The following is a 17030-nucleotide window of genomic DNA, read 5'->3' as shown; positions in this document are numbered from 1 at the left end:
GGCAGAGCGAGACTCCGTCTCAAAAAAAAAAAAAAAGTAGAAATGCAAAGTTGTTCAATCTTCCCACTGAACTGCAAATTCTGAAATTTTCCTTGATCTCCCATTGATGTTAAAACACAGGTGCTTTCAAGCCTATTGTAGGCTCTTCTGCAATCTGAAGAATCCCAGAATTTGAAGGAATTATTAAGCATTTTGGTTTAAAAGCTATTGTGCAAGGACGCACAGAAAAGTTAACCAACTATGCTGGTGAGCTGGGTCAAGAATCTTTTTTTTTTTTTTTTTTTTTTTTTTTTTGGAGACGGAGTCTCGCCCTGTCGCCCAGGCTGGAGCGCACTGGTGCGATCTCGGCTCACTGCAATCTTTGCCTCCTCGGTTCAAGTGATTGACCTGCCGCAGCCTCCAGAGTAGCTGGGATTACAGGCACCAGCCACCATGCCCAGCTAATTTTTTGTTTTTTTGTTTTGTTTTGTTCTGTTTTTTTGAGACGGAGTCTCACTCTGTCACCCAGGCTGGAGTGCAGTGGTGCGATCTTGGCTCACTGCAAACTCTGCCTCCCGGGTTCACGCCATTCTCCTGCCTCAGCCCTCCAGAGTAGCTGGGACTACAGGTGCCCGCCCCCATGCCCAGCTAATTTTTCGTATTTTTAGCAGAGACGGGGTTTCACCATGTTAGCCAGAAAGGTCTGGATCTCCTGACCTCGTGATCCGCCCACCTCGGCCTCCCAAAGTGCTGGGATTACAGGTTTAAGCCACTGCGCCCGGCCTATGTCAAGAGTCTTAACACCAATTCAGTTATACTTTTCTAACTTCTTATAATTCAAAAACTTGCAAAAAACTTGCAAGAATAGCACAAGGAAATCCCACATAACCTTTACCCAGATTCAACACAAGTTTTATATTCTGCCCCATCTGCTTTATCATCTTCCCTATATATAGACATGGGCAAGCATATATATACTTTTTTCCACAACAAAGAGTAAGTTGGAGATATGATGCTCCATTACCCCTAAACATTTCACATGTATTTCCTAAGAAAACAGTCTCTGCCGGGCGCGGTGGCTCACGCCTGTAATCCCAGCACTTTGGGAGGCCAAGGCGGGTGGATCACTTGAGGTCAGGAGTTAGAGACCAGCCTGGCCAACATACAAAAATTAGCAGGGCGTGGTGGCACGCACCTGTTCCAGCTACTCAGGAAGCTGAGGCTAGAGAATCGCTTCAACTCGGGAGGCAGAGGTTGCAGTAAGCTGAGATCATGCCACTGCACTCCACCTGGGTGACACAGGGAGACTCCATCTCAAAACAAAAAACAACAACAACAACAAAAACCAGGAAAGTTAACATTCCATGGTCTATATTCAAATTCTATCAATTGTTCCAATAGGGTCAGGCACAGTGGCTCATGCCTGTAATCCTAGCACTTTGGGAGGCTGAGGTGTAAGGATCAATTGAGCTCAGTAGATCACAGCTGCAGCGAGCCATTATTACACCACTATGCTCCATGCTGGGCGACAGGAGACACCATCTTAAAAAAGAATTTTTTTTTTTTTTTTGAGACAGAGTCTCGCTCTGTCACCCAGGCTGGAGCGCAGTGGCGTGACCTCGGCTCACTGCAAGCTCCGCCTCCCGGGTTCACGCCATTCTCCTGCCTCAGCCTCCCGAGTAGCTGGGACCACAGGCGCCCACCACCACGTCCAGCTAATTTTTTGTATTTTTAGTAGAGACAGGGTTTCACCGTGTTAGCCAGGATGGTCTCAATCTGCTGACCTCATGATCCACCTGCCTCAGCCTCCCAAAGTGCTGGGATTACAGGCGTGAGCCACCACACCCAGCCAAAAAAGAATTTTTTAAAAATGTGCTCCAATAATGTACTTTATAGTCTTTTCCTCTCCTGTCCAGGATTACATATCTCTTTAAAAGGTATCCTTTTTAATCTAGAACATTCCTCAATCATCACCTTTCTTCACCCTGATTTAAAAATACAGGACAGTTTATACACTGTACCTCAATTTGGTGTCTGATGGTTCATCACAGTTAGACTCAGTTTATACACTTTTGGAAAGAAGGCCACAAAAGTGTAGTTGTATCTATTTCAATGCATCATATTAGGAAGCACACAATGCCAGTTTGTCCCAATACTGATGATGTTAATTTTGGTCACTTGGTTAAGGTAATCTACCAAGTTTCTCTAATTTAAAGTTGTTATTCTTCCCTTTGCTATTAATGAGTAATTTGTGTGCAGATACTTGAGACTATATATATGTTTAAACTGAATGTAAAAAAAAAAAATCTACATACAAAACATACTCTCTGCTCCAACAAACGAGTCTCAAAGCTCATGCCTCAGTATACAATATTCTAGAGATGTCTCAAATAATGCTATCTTCAAAATTTATTTAAGGAATTATATTATTCTACACTGTTTAAGACAAACATATACTATCAATGTACTACACACCATTTATACATTCATTTTAAATCAGACACCAAATTATGTGTATATTATTGTTGCTGGATATTGTGATTATCCAAAATTAGTTTCCAACTGCTGCCAGTGGAAATCCAAGATTAGTTTGCAACTGCTGTCATAGTCCATATGCATACTGATGAAAGATGCTACAAAAATATTCCTTGCTTAAAGAACTAAACTATGAACTACTATAATTTTGGACTAAACATACACCTGTGTTCACTTTTGCAACAGGGAATAGATGCAGAGTTCACTGTAAGTGGCTTGTCAATAGTAGTAGCACCTCAAGCCAGTTTATTTACCACAGATTCAATTTCTAAAAAACAAATAAAAAGGTCTTATAAATGAAAGCAGAGAACAGTAAAAATTGACTTCTAAAATAATATCTCACTTTGGGATAATTAACAACTATCTTAATTACTAAATATCTCTTTACCTTAAATAGATAAGGTAAGAGGTTCTCTGCCTGTTGTGACAGAACCTATTTCATATTTATAGAAAAATATTCTCAGCAATACCTAAACAGTTTGACAAAGTTTTCATATGAAAACACAATACAGGGGCTGGGCACGGTGGCTCATGCCTGTAATCCCAGCACTTTGGGAGGCCCAGACATGTGAATCTCTTGAGTCCAGCAGTTCGAGACCAGCCAGGGCACAATGGCAAAACCCCGTCTCTACAAAAAAATATAAAAATTAGCTGGGCATGGTGGCACGTGCCTGTGGTCCAAGCTACTCAGGAAGCTGAGGTGGGAGGATCACTTGAGCCCAGAAGGTGGAGGTTGCAGTGAGCCGAGATTGTACACTACAGCCTGGGTAACCGAGCAAGACTCTCTCTCAAAAAAGGGTTAAAAAAAGAACAAAATCATTCCTTCTTAAAGCTGCCGTCTGGAAACTGTATAAATTGTTTTTGTTTTTGTTTTTTGAGACGAAGTCTCACTCTGTTGCCCGGGCTGGAATGCATGCAGTGGCGCGATCTCGGCTCACTACAAACTCCGCCTCCCAGGTTCAAGCGATTCCCCTGCCTCAACCTCTCCAGTAGCTGGGACTACTGGTGTCCACCACCACACCTAGCTAATTTTTGTATTTTTAGTAGATATAGGGGTCTCACCATGTTGGCCAGGCTGGTCTTGACCTCAAGTGATCCGCCTGCCTTGGCCTCCCAAACTGCTGGGATTACAGGCGTGAGCCACTGTGCCCGGCCAAAACTGTATAAATTAAAGGAGAAAAGTCCTCTCTTCAAAGTGAATTTTACTTTTTGTACTTCATTATAAATTTGGATTGCAAGTCAAGATCAAAACTTAAAAACAAAACTGTAAACAAACAAGAATTTTAATATTTTGAGGGTTTTTTGCCTTTTAAAAAATGTCCTGGTTAAGGAATTGTAACTTATGAACCCCTCTCAAAAAAAATCCCCAGATAAATCGCTAGTAAAAATGCTCACAATTCCAAAAAAACAACTATACCTCAATACTTAAACATAGTCAAAAAGACTCTCAAAATTACTCAGAAGCTATAGAGATAAGGTAAGCTATATACATATATAGCTTGTATATATATGTATATATGTATGTGTGTATATATATTTATATATACATATATGTGTATGTGTGTATATATATGTATGTGTGTGTGTATGTGTATGTGTGTGTGTGTATATATATATATATTTTTTGAAACAGAGTCTCGCTCCATCGCCCAGGCTGGAGCGCACTGGCGCCATCTCGGCTCACCACAAGCTCTGCCTCCCGGGTTCATGCCATTCTCCTGCCTCAGCCTCCTGAGTAGCTGCGACTACAGGCACCCACCACCACGCCCGGCTAGTTTTTTGTATTTTTAGAAGAGACGGGGTTTTACCGTGTTAGCCAGGATGATCTTGATCTCCTGACCTCGTGATCCACGCTAGACTTAACCCATTTATGCTGGAGGTTGCAAATTTTTATGTGTGAAAAATCAGACCTTGGTGATGACCTTGAGCAGTAGGATATAAATAACTCCCACAAGCTTAGCATTCCAATAATGGAACACTAGGCATAAATAGGTTAAGGATGATTTATCACTTGACATGAACCAAAGCAGTAAATATTCTAAGTAAAGACAAAAAGGACTTGAGTAAATCACATTTAAAAGTTCCCAGCTGGGTATGGTGGCTCACATCAGTAATCCCAACACTTTAGGAGGCCAAGGCAGGAGGATTACTTGAGCCCAAGAATTTGAAACCAGCCTGGGCAACATGGTGAGACTTCATCTCTACAAAAAAAAAAAAAAAAAAGTGTTTTTAATTAACTAAGTGTGGTGGCATGTATGTGCCTGTGGTCCTAGCTACTCAGGAGGCTGAGGTGGGAGGATTGCTTGAGCCCAAGAGACTGAGGCTGCAGCATACCATGATCATGCCACTGTACTCTAGCCTGGGCGACAGGGCAAGACACTGTCTTAAAAACAAAAACAAAATTTTTCCCTATTTATTTTGTGATAATTTAAATATTTCCAGTTGTCTTAAGGAATGCTTCAAGAGATCGAGACCATCCTGGCCAACATGTTGAAACCTCATCTCTACTAAAAATACAAAAATTAGCTGGGTATGGTGGCATGCACTGTAGTCCCAGCTACTTGGGAGGGCTGAGGTAGAAGAATCACTTGAACCCAGGAGGTGGAGGTTTCAGTGAGCAGAGATCGTGCCACTGCACTCCAGCCTGGCAACAGAGCAAGACTCTGTTAAAACAAAACAAAACAAAAAGAGTCACAGAGATGCCAAGACAATTCAATGGGGAAGGAATATTCTTTTCAGCAAATACTGCTGCAACAACTGGATAATGACATGCAAAAGAATAAGCTGAACTGCTGCCTCATGCCATACACAAATATTAACTCATTTGGATAAAATAACTACATGTAAAAGCTACAATTAAAAAACTCTTAGAAGGGAACATGGGTGCAAACCTTCATGACCTTTGGATTAGACAATGATTTCTCAGAAATAATGCCAAAAGTACAAGCAACAAAAGGAAAAAAAAAATAGATAAATTGGACTTCATCAAAATTTAAAACTTTTGTACTGCAAAAGACACCAAGAAAGTGAAAAGACAACTCAGAATGGCAAAAAATATTTGCAAAACACATATCTGGACTTGTACCCAGAATATATAAAGAACTCTTACAACTCAACCATAAAAAGACAAATAACCCAATTTAAAAAATAGTCAAACTTTGAATAGACTTTTCTCCAAAAAACACAGACATATGGCAATAAGCACACGAAAAGATGTTCAATATGATTACTCCTTGGGGAACTGCAAATCAAAATGAGATACCACTTTATATCCACTAAAATGACTATAATAAAAAATAGACACATTACTAAGTGTTGCCAAGAACATGGAAAAACCAAAACCCTCATATATTGCTGGAGGCAATGTGAAAGGGTACAACTACTTTGGAAAAATTTGGCGGTTCTTCTAAAAATTAAACAGCAAGTTAACATATGACCCAGCAATTCTACTCCTAAGATCAAACAGAAGTTAAAACATATGTTCACATAAAAACCTGTACACGAATGTTCATAGCAGTATTACTCATAATGGTCAAACTGTAGCAACCCAAATGTCCTCAACTGATGAGTAGATAAACAAAATGTGGTATATCCTTATACCACACGTATATATTAGAATATTATCTGGCACCAAAAACAAACAAAAAAAAATGATGTTCTCATACATCCCATAACATGGATGAACCCTGAAAACATGCTAAATGAAATAAGTCAGGCACAAAAGGACAAATGTTATATGACTACTTATACAAAATACCTAAAATAGGCAAATTCATAGAAACGGACAGTAGATTAGAGGTTACCAGGGGCTGGAAGATGGGGAGCTACTGCTAATGGGTACAAAGTTTCTATTTGGAGGTGATGAAAAAATTTTGGAAATATAGTAGCTATCGTTGCAAAACATTATCAATGGAATTAATTCCACTGAATTATATACTTTAAAACTGTTACAAGGAAAAATTTATGTAATATATATTTGACCACAATTTTTTTAAAAAAGAATGAAGTGCTGACCAGGCACAATGGCTCACGCATGTAATCCCAGCACTTTGGGAGGCCAAGGCAGGCACATCACAAGGTCAGGAGTTTGAGACCAGCCTCGTCAACATGGTGAAACCCCGTCTCTACTAAAAATACAAAAATTAGCTGGGCACGGTGGCAGATGCCTGTAATCCCAGCTACTCCGAAGGCTGAGGCAAGAGAATTGATTGAACCCAGGAGGCAGAGGCTGCAGTGAGCCCATATTGCACCACTGCACTCCAGCCTGGGAGACAGAGCGAGACTCCATCTCAAATGAATGAATGAAAAAATGAATGAATAAAAATAAAAAAGAATGAAAATGAATGAATAAAAATAGAAAAGAATGAAGTATGTGTACATACTACGACATGATGAACCTTGAACACATTATGGTAAGTAAAAGGAGCCAGACACAAAAGGTCACACAGTACATACCATTTATATGAAATGTCCAGAATCAACAAATTCAGAAAGAAAGAAAGGAGATTTGTAAATTAGTGGTTCTCAGGTAGTGACTGCTAGTAGTATGGGATTTCTTTTTGGGGTAGTGAAAATGTTCTGGAATTACGTTTTGATAATGGTTGCTCAACTCTGCAAATATAGTAAAAATCACTAACTATACACTCTAATAGGTGAATTTTATGGCATGTGAATTATAATTCAATGAGGCTATTAAAAAAAAGAAAAGAAAAAAGTACACGCCACAAATAGGCCAACAGAACAGAACAAAGTTCTGAACAGGTTCACACAATCTCTGATTTATGACAAAGGTGGTATATTACAGTGCAGCAGGAGAAAGGATGGCTTCTTCAATATACGTCCTGGGTTCATTAGCTATCCATACAGAAGAAAAATAAATCTGACCTATCTCACACCACAGACTGATTTATGACAAAGGTGGTATGACAGTGCAGTGGAAAAGGATGGCTTTTTTAGTATACATCCTGGGTTCATTAGTATCCATACAGAAGAAGAAAAATAAACTTGACTCCTATGTCACCACCACAGACAAACTGAAAACCAATTCCAAGCAAAACAAGGATCTAAATGTGAAGTATAAAAATAAAATTTAGGCCAGGTGTGGTGGCTCATGCCTGTAATCCCTGAACTTTGGGAAGCCGAGATGGGTGGATCAGCTGAGGTAATGAGTTCGTGAGCAGCCTGGTCAATATGGTGAAACCCTGTTTCTACTAAAAATATAAAAATTAGCCGGGTGTGGTAGTGGGTGCCTGTAATCTCAGCTACTCAGGAGGCTGAGGCAGGAGAAAAGCTTGAACCCGGCAGGTGGAAGTTGCAGTGAGCCGAGACTGTGCCACTGCCCTCCAGCCTGAGCAATAAGAGCAAAACTCCGTCTCAAAAATAAATAAAATAAATAAATAAATTAACATTTATAGGAGGAAAAAAAAAACAGGAGAATATTTTTGTGTCCAAGGGGTAGGCAAAGATTTTTTAAACTAGATATGAAAAGCATAAACAAAAATGAAACATTAAATACCTACTGTTATTAAAATTAAGGACTGTTTATCATGATACCATGAAGAGACTACAAAGTCAAACCAGAAAGTAAAAGATATTTACAATACATATATAGACAAATGACTCCATACTAGATATATAAAAGACCTTTATCAAGAATATACAAAAAATCCTACACATCAGTAAGAGAAAAAGAGTCAACTAGATAGAAAAATGAGCAAAACTTGGAACCAACCAAGATAGTAGGTAAATGGATAAACAAACTTTGGTACATCCATACAATGGAATATGATTTGGCACTAAAATTAAATGAGCAATCAAATCACAAAGATATATGGAGAAACTTTAAAAGAATATTGCTAAATGAAATAAACCAAACTAAAAAGGCTACATTCTATATGATTCCAAGTACATGACATTCTAGAAAAGACAAAATTATAAAGACAGTGAAAAGATCAGTAGTTGCCAGAGACAGTGGATGGCGGTGGTAGTGCAGGTGCCAGAGCGGCATGACTAGGTGAATGAAACACAGGGAATTTTTAGAGTGGTTAGACTATTCTATATGATATCACAATGATGGATACATGACATTATGCATTTATCAAAACCCAGAGAATGTACAACAGAGTAAACCCTAATGTAAACTATGGACTTTAGTTAATAATAATGTAATCATGGTTCAACAATTTTAACAAATGTATCACACTAATGCAAGATTAGTAACAGTGAATCCACGTGGGGCTAGGGTGAGGAAGAAGGAAGTACATAGAACTCTACTTTCTGCTCAATGTTTCTGAAAATCTAGAATTGCTCTTAAAAGTATTTTTTTTAAATGACTTGGCTTTCTTTCCTTTTCTTCTTGTTCTTCCTCCCTTTACTTTCTCACTCTCTACTTTGCAGATCTTTTCCTAACTCATAGCTTCTGTTTACTAAAAGCTTAAGTTACTTTGGCTTCATATTCTCTGTCTTAACTCATTCCTACGTTTCTTTCTATTGCCACCTGGCTTTTGTTTCCCCAAATTCAAATCTCTGAGAGAAACATTTGCCCTATATACTTCCTGTTTGCCAGAGCTTTTTGTACCTGATCATCCATCTTGTAGTTTCTGATTAGCTTTTCAATCTTTTTATCTCCTATTAGTCTCCTTTTTTTTTTTTGAGATGGAGTCTAGCTCTGTTGCCCAGGCTGGAGTGCAGTGGCACAATCTCGGCTCACTGTAAGCTCCGCCTCCCAGGTTCACACCATTCTCCTGCCTCAGCCTCCCGAGTAGCAGGGCCTACAGGCGCCCGTCACCACGCCTGGCTAATTTTTTGTATTTTTAGTAGAGATGGGGTTTCACCATGTTAGCCAGGATGGTCTCGATCTCCTGACCTCGTGATCTGCCTGCCTCGGCCTCCCAAAGTGCTGGGATTACAGGGTGAGCCACCGTGCCTGGCCTCCTGTTATTCTTCTTTAAGTGGTGATTTAATCATCTTTTTGGAACTAGTATTCTGATATTTTTATTTTATAACCCACTAATTCTTTTTTGTTTTTTTGTGTGTGTGTGCTTTTTTTTGGTTTTGGTTTTTTGGGGTTTTTTTGAGACAGGGTCTCACTTTGTTTGTTTGTTTGAGATGGAGTCTCACTCTGACGCCCAGGCTGGAGTACAATGGCATGCCATCTCGGCTCACTGCAACCTCTGCCTCCCGGGTTCAAGTGATTCTCCTGTTTCAGCCTCCCGAATAGCTAGGACTATAGGCGCATGCCACCACGCCTAGCTAATTTTTGTATTTTTAGTAGAGACGGGGTGTCATCATGTTGGCCAGGCTGGTCTCGAACTCCTGACCTCAAGTGATCTGCCCACCTCCGCTTCCCAAAGTGCTGGGATTACAAGCATGAACCGCTGCATCTGGCCTGACAGGGTCTCACTTTGTTGCCCAGGCTGGTTTCCTAGGCTCAAGCAATCCTCCCACCTCACCTACCAAAGTGCTGGGATTACAGGCAAGAGCCACCATGCCAGCTTCAACCCACTAATTATTTGTTTGTTTGAGATGGAGTCTCACTCTGACACCCAGGTTGGAGCGTGGTGGTGTGATCTCGGCTCACTGCAACTTCCGCCTCCCAGGTTCAAGCAGTTCTCCTGCCTCAGCCTCCCGAGTAGCTGGGACTATAGGCCTGCGCCACCGTGCCCAACTACTTTTTGTATTTTTAGTAGAGACGGGGTTTCACCATGTTGGCCAGACTGGTCTCGAACTTCTGACCTCGTGATCCACCCACCTTGGCCTTCCAAAGTGCTGAGATTACAGGCGTGAGCCACTGTACCCGGCCAACCCACTAATTCTTTTTTTTTTTTTTTTTTTTGAGACGGAGTCTCGCTCTGTCACCCAGGCTGGAGTACAGTGGCCGGATTTCAGCTCACTGCAAGCTCCGCCTCCCGGGTTCACGCCATTCTCCTGCCTCAGCCTCTGGAGTAGCTGGGACTACAGGCGCCCGCCACCTCGCCCGGCTAGTTTTTTGTATTTTTTTAGTAGAGACGGGGTTTCACCGGGTTAGCCAGGATGGTCTCGATCTCCTGACCTTGTGATCCGCCCGTCTCGGCCTCCCAAAGTGCTGGGATTACAGGCTTGAGCCACCGCGCCCGGCCCCCACTAATTCTTAAAAGTGCTATGTGATGTTTCCTCTTATCATGTGAATAAACCTTTTAGTGAAATATAAAAAAAGAGTACATGAGTTGTAAGTATATAGTTCAATGAATTTTACAAAATGAAGTCACCCATGTGCCTACAACCCAGATCAAGAAACAGAACAGCACCAGCACTACAGGAGCCTTCCTTGTGACCCTTCCAAAGCATTAGTCCTCCCTCCCCCAAAGGTAAGCTCTACCCTGGCTGCTATCATGACTGATTTGTTTTGTCCGTTTTTGAACTTACTTCATATAAATGGAGTAATTCGGTATGTCATGCATCTCTAATATCTGGCTCCTTTCACTCAGATTGTAAGATTCATCCAGGTTGTGTGAAATGATAGTTTTGTTCCTTCTCACTGGTGAATAGATTTCATTGTATAAATATACCGCAATCTATCTATTCCACTTCTGTGGGATGTTTAGGTTATTTTCAGTTTGGGCTACTATGAGCAGTGCTGCTACAAACTTCTTATGTGTGTCTTTTGATGCTCAGGTGTTTGCATTTCTCTTGAATATGTACCTAGGAGTGGAACTGCTAGATACAGATAATGCAAACCAGTTTTCTATTTGGTTATGTAAGAATCTGAAGCTGGACACAGTGACTCACACCTGTCATTCCAGCACTTTGGAAGGCAGAGGCAGGAGGATCACTTGAGCCCAGAAGTTTGAGATTAACCTGGGAAACATGGGGAGACCCCAACTCTATAAAAATAAAATATTAGCTGAGCATGGTGGTGTTTGCCTGTTGTCTGAGCTACTTGGAAGGCTGAGGTGAGAGGATTGCCTGAGCTCGAGAGGTCAAGGCTACAACGAGCCATGATCACGTCACTACACTCCAGTCTGGGTGACACAGCAAGACCCTGTCTCAAAAAAATTAAATTTAATTTGAAAAATAAAAGAAAGTAATCTGGGTGATAAAGACTCAAAACCAAGGTTTCTTGAACAATAACTAAAGGAAATAGCATATTTAGCTTAGAGAAGACTTAGGATAAACAAGACAGTGATGTGGAAGATGTTTAAAGAGAACTCTTATTTAGAAAGAGATTAGATTTATTTTACGTATCTCTAAAAAGCACAGTGGATAGTGTTAACAGAACAGCAGAATCCCCACACTCCGAAAAGTAGGCATACAGAAGCTCACCTTAGGAATATTACAAAAGGAATTTATTCTTGCTGTGGGCGAGATGTCAGACCCCCAAGATCCAACATAATATCTAATATATGAAGGATTTTCATGCAGAGCATCCTACAGTGCAAAGCCAAGTTTGGAAACCAATGATCCAGTCCAACCTCCTAAACTTACAGGTGAAATCCAGGAAATTAAATGACTGTCCAGAGCTACCTACCAAGACAGCAGTAAAATTAAGGCTAGATCTTCCAATGCCAGCCCAGTGATCTTTTTATATACTAGGACATTTCAAAAATCCTAGATTGGTGTGGCAAGATTTGTTCTTAGTGACACATGCTCGGTTGTATACAACCCGTTGTTTCCTCTTCTCTTTCCTTCAAGCTTTCTTTTCAGTATGTTCATTGATCATCTATTTAATAATCTAGAGATATGTCAGGAATCAATATTAAGTTTACCTGAAACAAACTTTCTGCCCCATTTTATAAATAAGGGCTTTTCTTATATTCTAGAACCTCTCCCATTTTCCACAATTACTAAAGGACTCCTAGCAGAGATTTGGTGACCAGTTTTGCAAAATTCTTTCAGTATTATCGCACAGCATTTGTCTGGTATGGTCACCAGGATGTCTGAAAACTAGTTAGTTTATTTTTAATCTCCTTAACCATAACAAGGCTTTCATTCTGTTTTAATTTTTAATGATCCTACCTTTCCCAATTTAAATCTTTTTTTTTTTTTTGGATGGGAGGGAAGCTTTCTTTTGCACTTGTTATATTAAAGTAAGTGTGCCAAATGAGCATATTATTTTCTTATTCATCTTATTCTAAATATGAGGTTTAAAATGTCTTTCTTAGCTTTAAAAGCCTCAAGCTCATTCTCAAGATAGTCTTTTTGAGGTTATTACTACAAATCCATACCCCTTTTTTCATTTTCTTTCTTTTTTTTGAGACGGCGCCTCGCTCTGTCGCCCAGGCTGAAGTGCAGTGGCGCGATCTTGACTCACTGCAAGCTCCGCCTCCCGGGTTCACACCATTCTCCTGCCTCAGCCTCCCGAGTAGCTGGGACTACAGGTGCCCACCACCATGCCCGGCTAATTTTTGTATTTTCGGTAGAGATGGGGTTTCACCGTGTTAGCTAGGATGGTCTTGATGTCCTGACCTCGTGATCCACCCACCTCGGCCTCCCAAAGTGCTGGGATTACAGGCGTGAGCCACCACGCCCGGCCTCATTTTCTTTAGTTATCCTAATTTTACTGAACACAAGATAATCTTTAAAATAATCCTCAGCCAGGCACAGTGGCTCACGCCTATAATCCCAGCACTTTGGGAGGTCAAGGTTGGGGAATCACTTGAGTCCAGGAGTTCGAGACCAGACTGGGCAACACAGCAAGACCCTATCTCTAAAATAAATAAATAAATAAATAAAAATTAGCCAGGCAGGGTGGTTCACATGTCTGTGGTCCCAGCTACTTGGGAGGCTGAGGTGGGAGGATTACTTGGGCCCCCAGGGGGATGAGGCTGCGGTGAGCCATAATCATGACATTGCACTCAGCCTGGGCAACACAGTGAGACCCTACTTCAAAAAAAAAAAAAAAAAGGCCTGGCACGATGGCTCACGCCTGTAATCCTAGCATTTTGGGAGGCCGAGGTGGGCAGATCATGAGGTCAAGAGATCGAGACCATCCTGGCCAACACAGTGAAACCCCGTCTCCACTAAAAATACAAAAAATTAGCCGGGTGTGGTGGCATGCGCCTGTAGTCCCAGCTACTCAGGAGGCTGAGGCAGGAGAATCACCTGAACCCGAGAGGCAGAGGCTGCAGTGAGCGGAGATTGCGCCACTGCACTCCAGGCTGGCAACAGAGCAAGACTCCGTCTCAAAAAAAAAAATAAATAAATAAATAAATAAATAAATATTGTTATTATAGCAAACCTCTTTTCATGTGAATGAATACAGGTCTATATCATCACATTAATAATGGACCTAGGCACTTAATGGTTATTACCATAATTAGGTTTTTTAATGTCTGGACGTTTAAGTGGCTTTCAATTTGTGAATATTATAAACAGTGCAATGAACAAAGTTGATTATTTTAGGATAAAATCTGATCAGAAGAATTTGCGGATCAAAATAATATTAATATAGGCACTGCTCAAATATTTCCAGCTGTATACATTCTGAGCGCATGGTATGATGCACCCTACCTTCTTGTGGTTGGGTGATGTACGAATGAGACTGCTTCTAGAGACAATAAATTTGATCAAAAATGTTCTTTGTTACTTCTAGGACAGGGCATTTTAATGGCTTGTGAGAGACTCTGCAGAGATTTCTCTCCCTCAGCCATGATGAGTGTGATGTTCCAGAGTGGCTGCTCCATCACTGAGCACGACACAGAACAAGGCCCTCAGCTAACTCACAAGGAACATGTTGCCTGGGCAAGAAAGAAGCCACTGCCACTGTTGTTTTTAAGTCACTGAGTTTTGGGGTTGTCTATTACATAGTAATAATCCAGCCTATTCTGGCTACTATAAATGATATCCACTTTTGAAGATTTTGATACATATTGCTAAACTGCCAGAATGGTTACACACGGCCTTTTAAAATCTCAGATCAATTTCTGGGAAGATGGCAACATAGTCTTTGAATCTCTCCAGATCCTCACATAAAAACAGATGGACCAACTAGACAGCAAAACCAAAAAAAATCTAAGGATCTAATTTACCACAGAAAAAGATAAAGTATTCCCACAATCCCAAAACATAATGCGTAGGGACAAACCAGGTTAATATCCACAAAACCTGCATGATACTAATGTTGTGTGAGAGGAATCCAAGAAAGCAACGGAGTGTCTGATGGACCTAAGAACCCCCAAACCACTCATATATATTCACTGGAAAGCATGGTGTCAATCTGAGAATAAGAGCTAAAGCTGGAAGGGGTTTCGCACAATCCAATAATGTAAGAACACTCAAAACTGACCAGCCAGGCCTCCTGTCTAGGATAGCTGGTTAGAAAAACAATCCTAAACCAAACCATCAAAAGTTCAGGAAGGGCCAGGCACAGCGGTTCACACCTGTAAGGCCAGCACTTTGGGAGGCTGAGACAGGTGGATCGCCTGAGCTCAGGAGCTCGAAACTAGGCTGGGCAACATGGTGAAACCCCATATATACCAAAATAAATAAATAAATAAATAGTTGGGTGTGGTAGTGTGCCCCTGTGGCCCCAGCTGCTCAGGAGGCAGAGGTGGGAAGATCACTTTAGCCTGGGAGACGGAGGTTGCAGTGAGCTGAAATCGCGCCACAGCACTCCAACATGGGTGACAGAGTGAGACACCCCTCACGAAAAGAAAAGTTCAGAAGGTTGGGTGCAGTTGCTCACATCTCAGCACTTTGGGTGGCCAGGATGGGAGGATCAGTTGAGCTCAGGAGTTTGAGACCAGCCTGGGCAACATAGCAAGACCCTGTCTCTACAAAAATATGTATTTTTTAATTAGCTAGGCATGGTAGCACATGCCTGTGGTCCCAGCTACTTACTTGGAAGGCTGAGGTGGGAGGATCACTTGGCCTTGGAGGTCAAGACTGCAGTGAGCGTGGTCATGCCACTGCATTCCAGCCTGGGCAACAGAGCAAGATCTTATCTCAAAAAAAATTTTTTGGGGGGAAAACTAATTTCACATAAAAATTAGCAACATAAATATATCAAGGTCAAATCCCATACAAAATTATTTTAAGGAAAAAAGAGAAGGAACAGAATGGCATTTCTACAGACAAGACAGATCAAAACTGTAATTTATTTCAAAACAGGCTACACAATATTAAGAAAATGATACAATACATGAAAGAAAATCTTAGGCTAGGGTGAGAAAAATCAGAAAAGAATTAGAAGAAAAAATCATTTTAGAAATAAAGGCTAAGCAGAAGGAATACAAGAGCAAAAAACCACACTCAAACAAGACTCAACAATATTGATATTAAGAAAACCAAAGCAAAGGAATGGAATAAATACTAATTAATAACAGCTGTAATTCAAGAAAACTTTCCTCAAATGAAAAAACTGTCAACAATACCCTATGCCAGAAGACAATGGAGTAACAATAGATTTAACTCAAGAAGGCCAGGCACGGTGGATCACATCTGTAATCCCAGCACTTTGGCAGGCCAAGGCAGGTGGATCACAAGGTCAGGAGTTTGAGACCAGCCTGGTCAATAAAGTGAAACCCCATCTCTACTAAAAATAAAAAAATGAGCCAGGCATGGTGGTGGGCACCTGTAGTCCCAGCCACTCGGGAGGCTGAAGCAGGAGAATCGCTTGAACCCAGGAGGCGGAGGTTGCAGTGAGCTGAGATGACGCCACCACACTCCAGCCTGGGCGACAGAGCAAGACTCTGTCTCAAAAACAATAAATAAATACGAAATAAATAAAATACTCAAGAAAATGTAAGCCAAGATTATTCAGAAAAACTAACTTTCAAGTACAAAGGACACAAAAAAGCCATTACCAATATGCAAAAACTTAGGCCTTATTGTTCACATGAGCATTTCCTGAGGAATCTATTACACTCTAGTAACTAGACAATAAGCTTCAGACAGTGAAACAAATAAAGAGACAAAGATATAAGGACTGGTGGTGCACATTATATGAAGAGTTATTTATAAAACCAAGACTAAGTGAGGGCTGAAAGGAAGCACATAAAGTATATAATTACTATACACTCTGACAATGTACTTACTATGGTACATTTAAGAAATGTGAGTAAAATAGAAATAGCAAATGCTAATTTTTTTAAAACTAACTTCATAATCATATTGGTAGTGGTAATATTAGTATCGTTATTCTGAGACTATTATGTATATAATGTGGCGTAAAGACAATGAGTAAATTATGCGATATGTTAATTACATCTTCCCCTTTGACTCTGAAAATCAGTATTTTTGATGCAGAAGAAAGGAGATACACATGTAACATAAGAGGTTAAGTAAAAATTTCTAATTCTCAAATTGAATTAGAAATGACAATATGATTCCTGAGGTATTTTATCTTAAATAATCTACACAAATAAAAATACATGTATTTATTAAATCTATATTTTAAAAACCCTCCCCATCTATCCACTGAGCAGCCTAGAAATAATGTCCAACACAGTAGCAATGAGCCATCTTTGCATGCCAACTATGGCCTTGAAACATATGGCTGAGTGCAAGTATGAAGCAGAAACGTAAAAGACCCTTAAACA

The 17030-nt window shown here is 40.5% G+C and overlaps 1 protein-coding gene across 2 annotated transcripts in view; it reads right to left on the bottom strand.

Annotated features, from left to right (window-relative positions):
• Positions 1–17030, bottom strand: part of LOC105466102 (VPS26 retromer complex component A) — a 52393-nt gene that overhangs the window by 22267 nt on the left and 13096 nt on the right. The gene's annotated exons all lie outside the window — the stretch shown is intronic.

Source organism: Macaca nemestrina, chromosome 9, assembly GCF_043159975.1.
Source record: "Macaca nemestrina isolate mMacNem1 chromosome 9, mMacNem.hap1, whole genome shotgun sequence".
NCBI classification, from domain to species: Eukaryota; Metazoa; Chordata; class Mammalia; order Primates; family Cercopithecidae; genus Macaca; species Macaca nemestrina.
The sequence above is the reverse complement of the archived record's forward strand: the minus strand, read 5'-3'. Positions and strand labels throughout refer to the sequence as shown.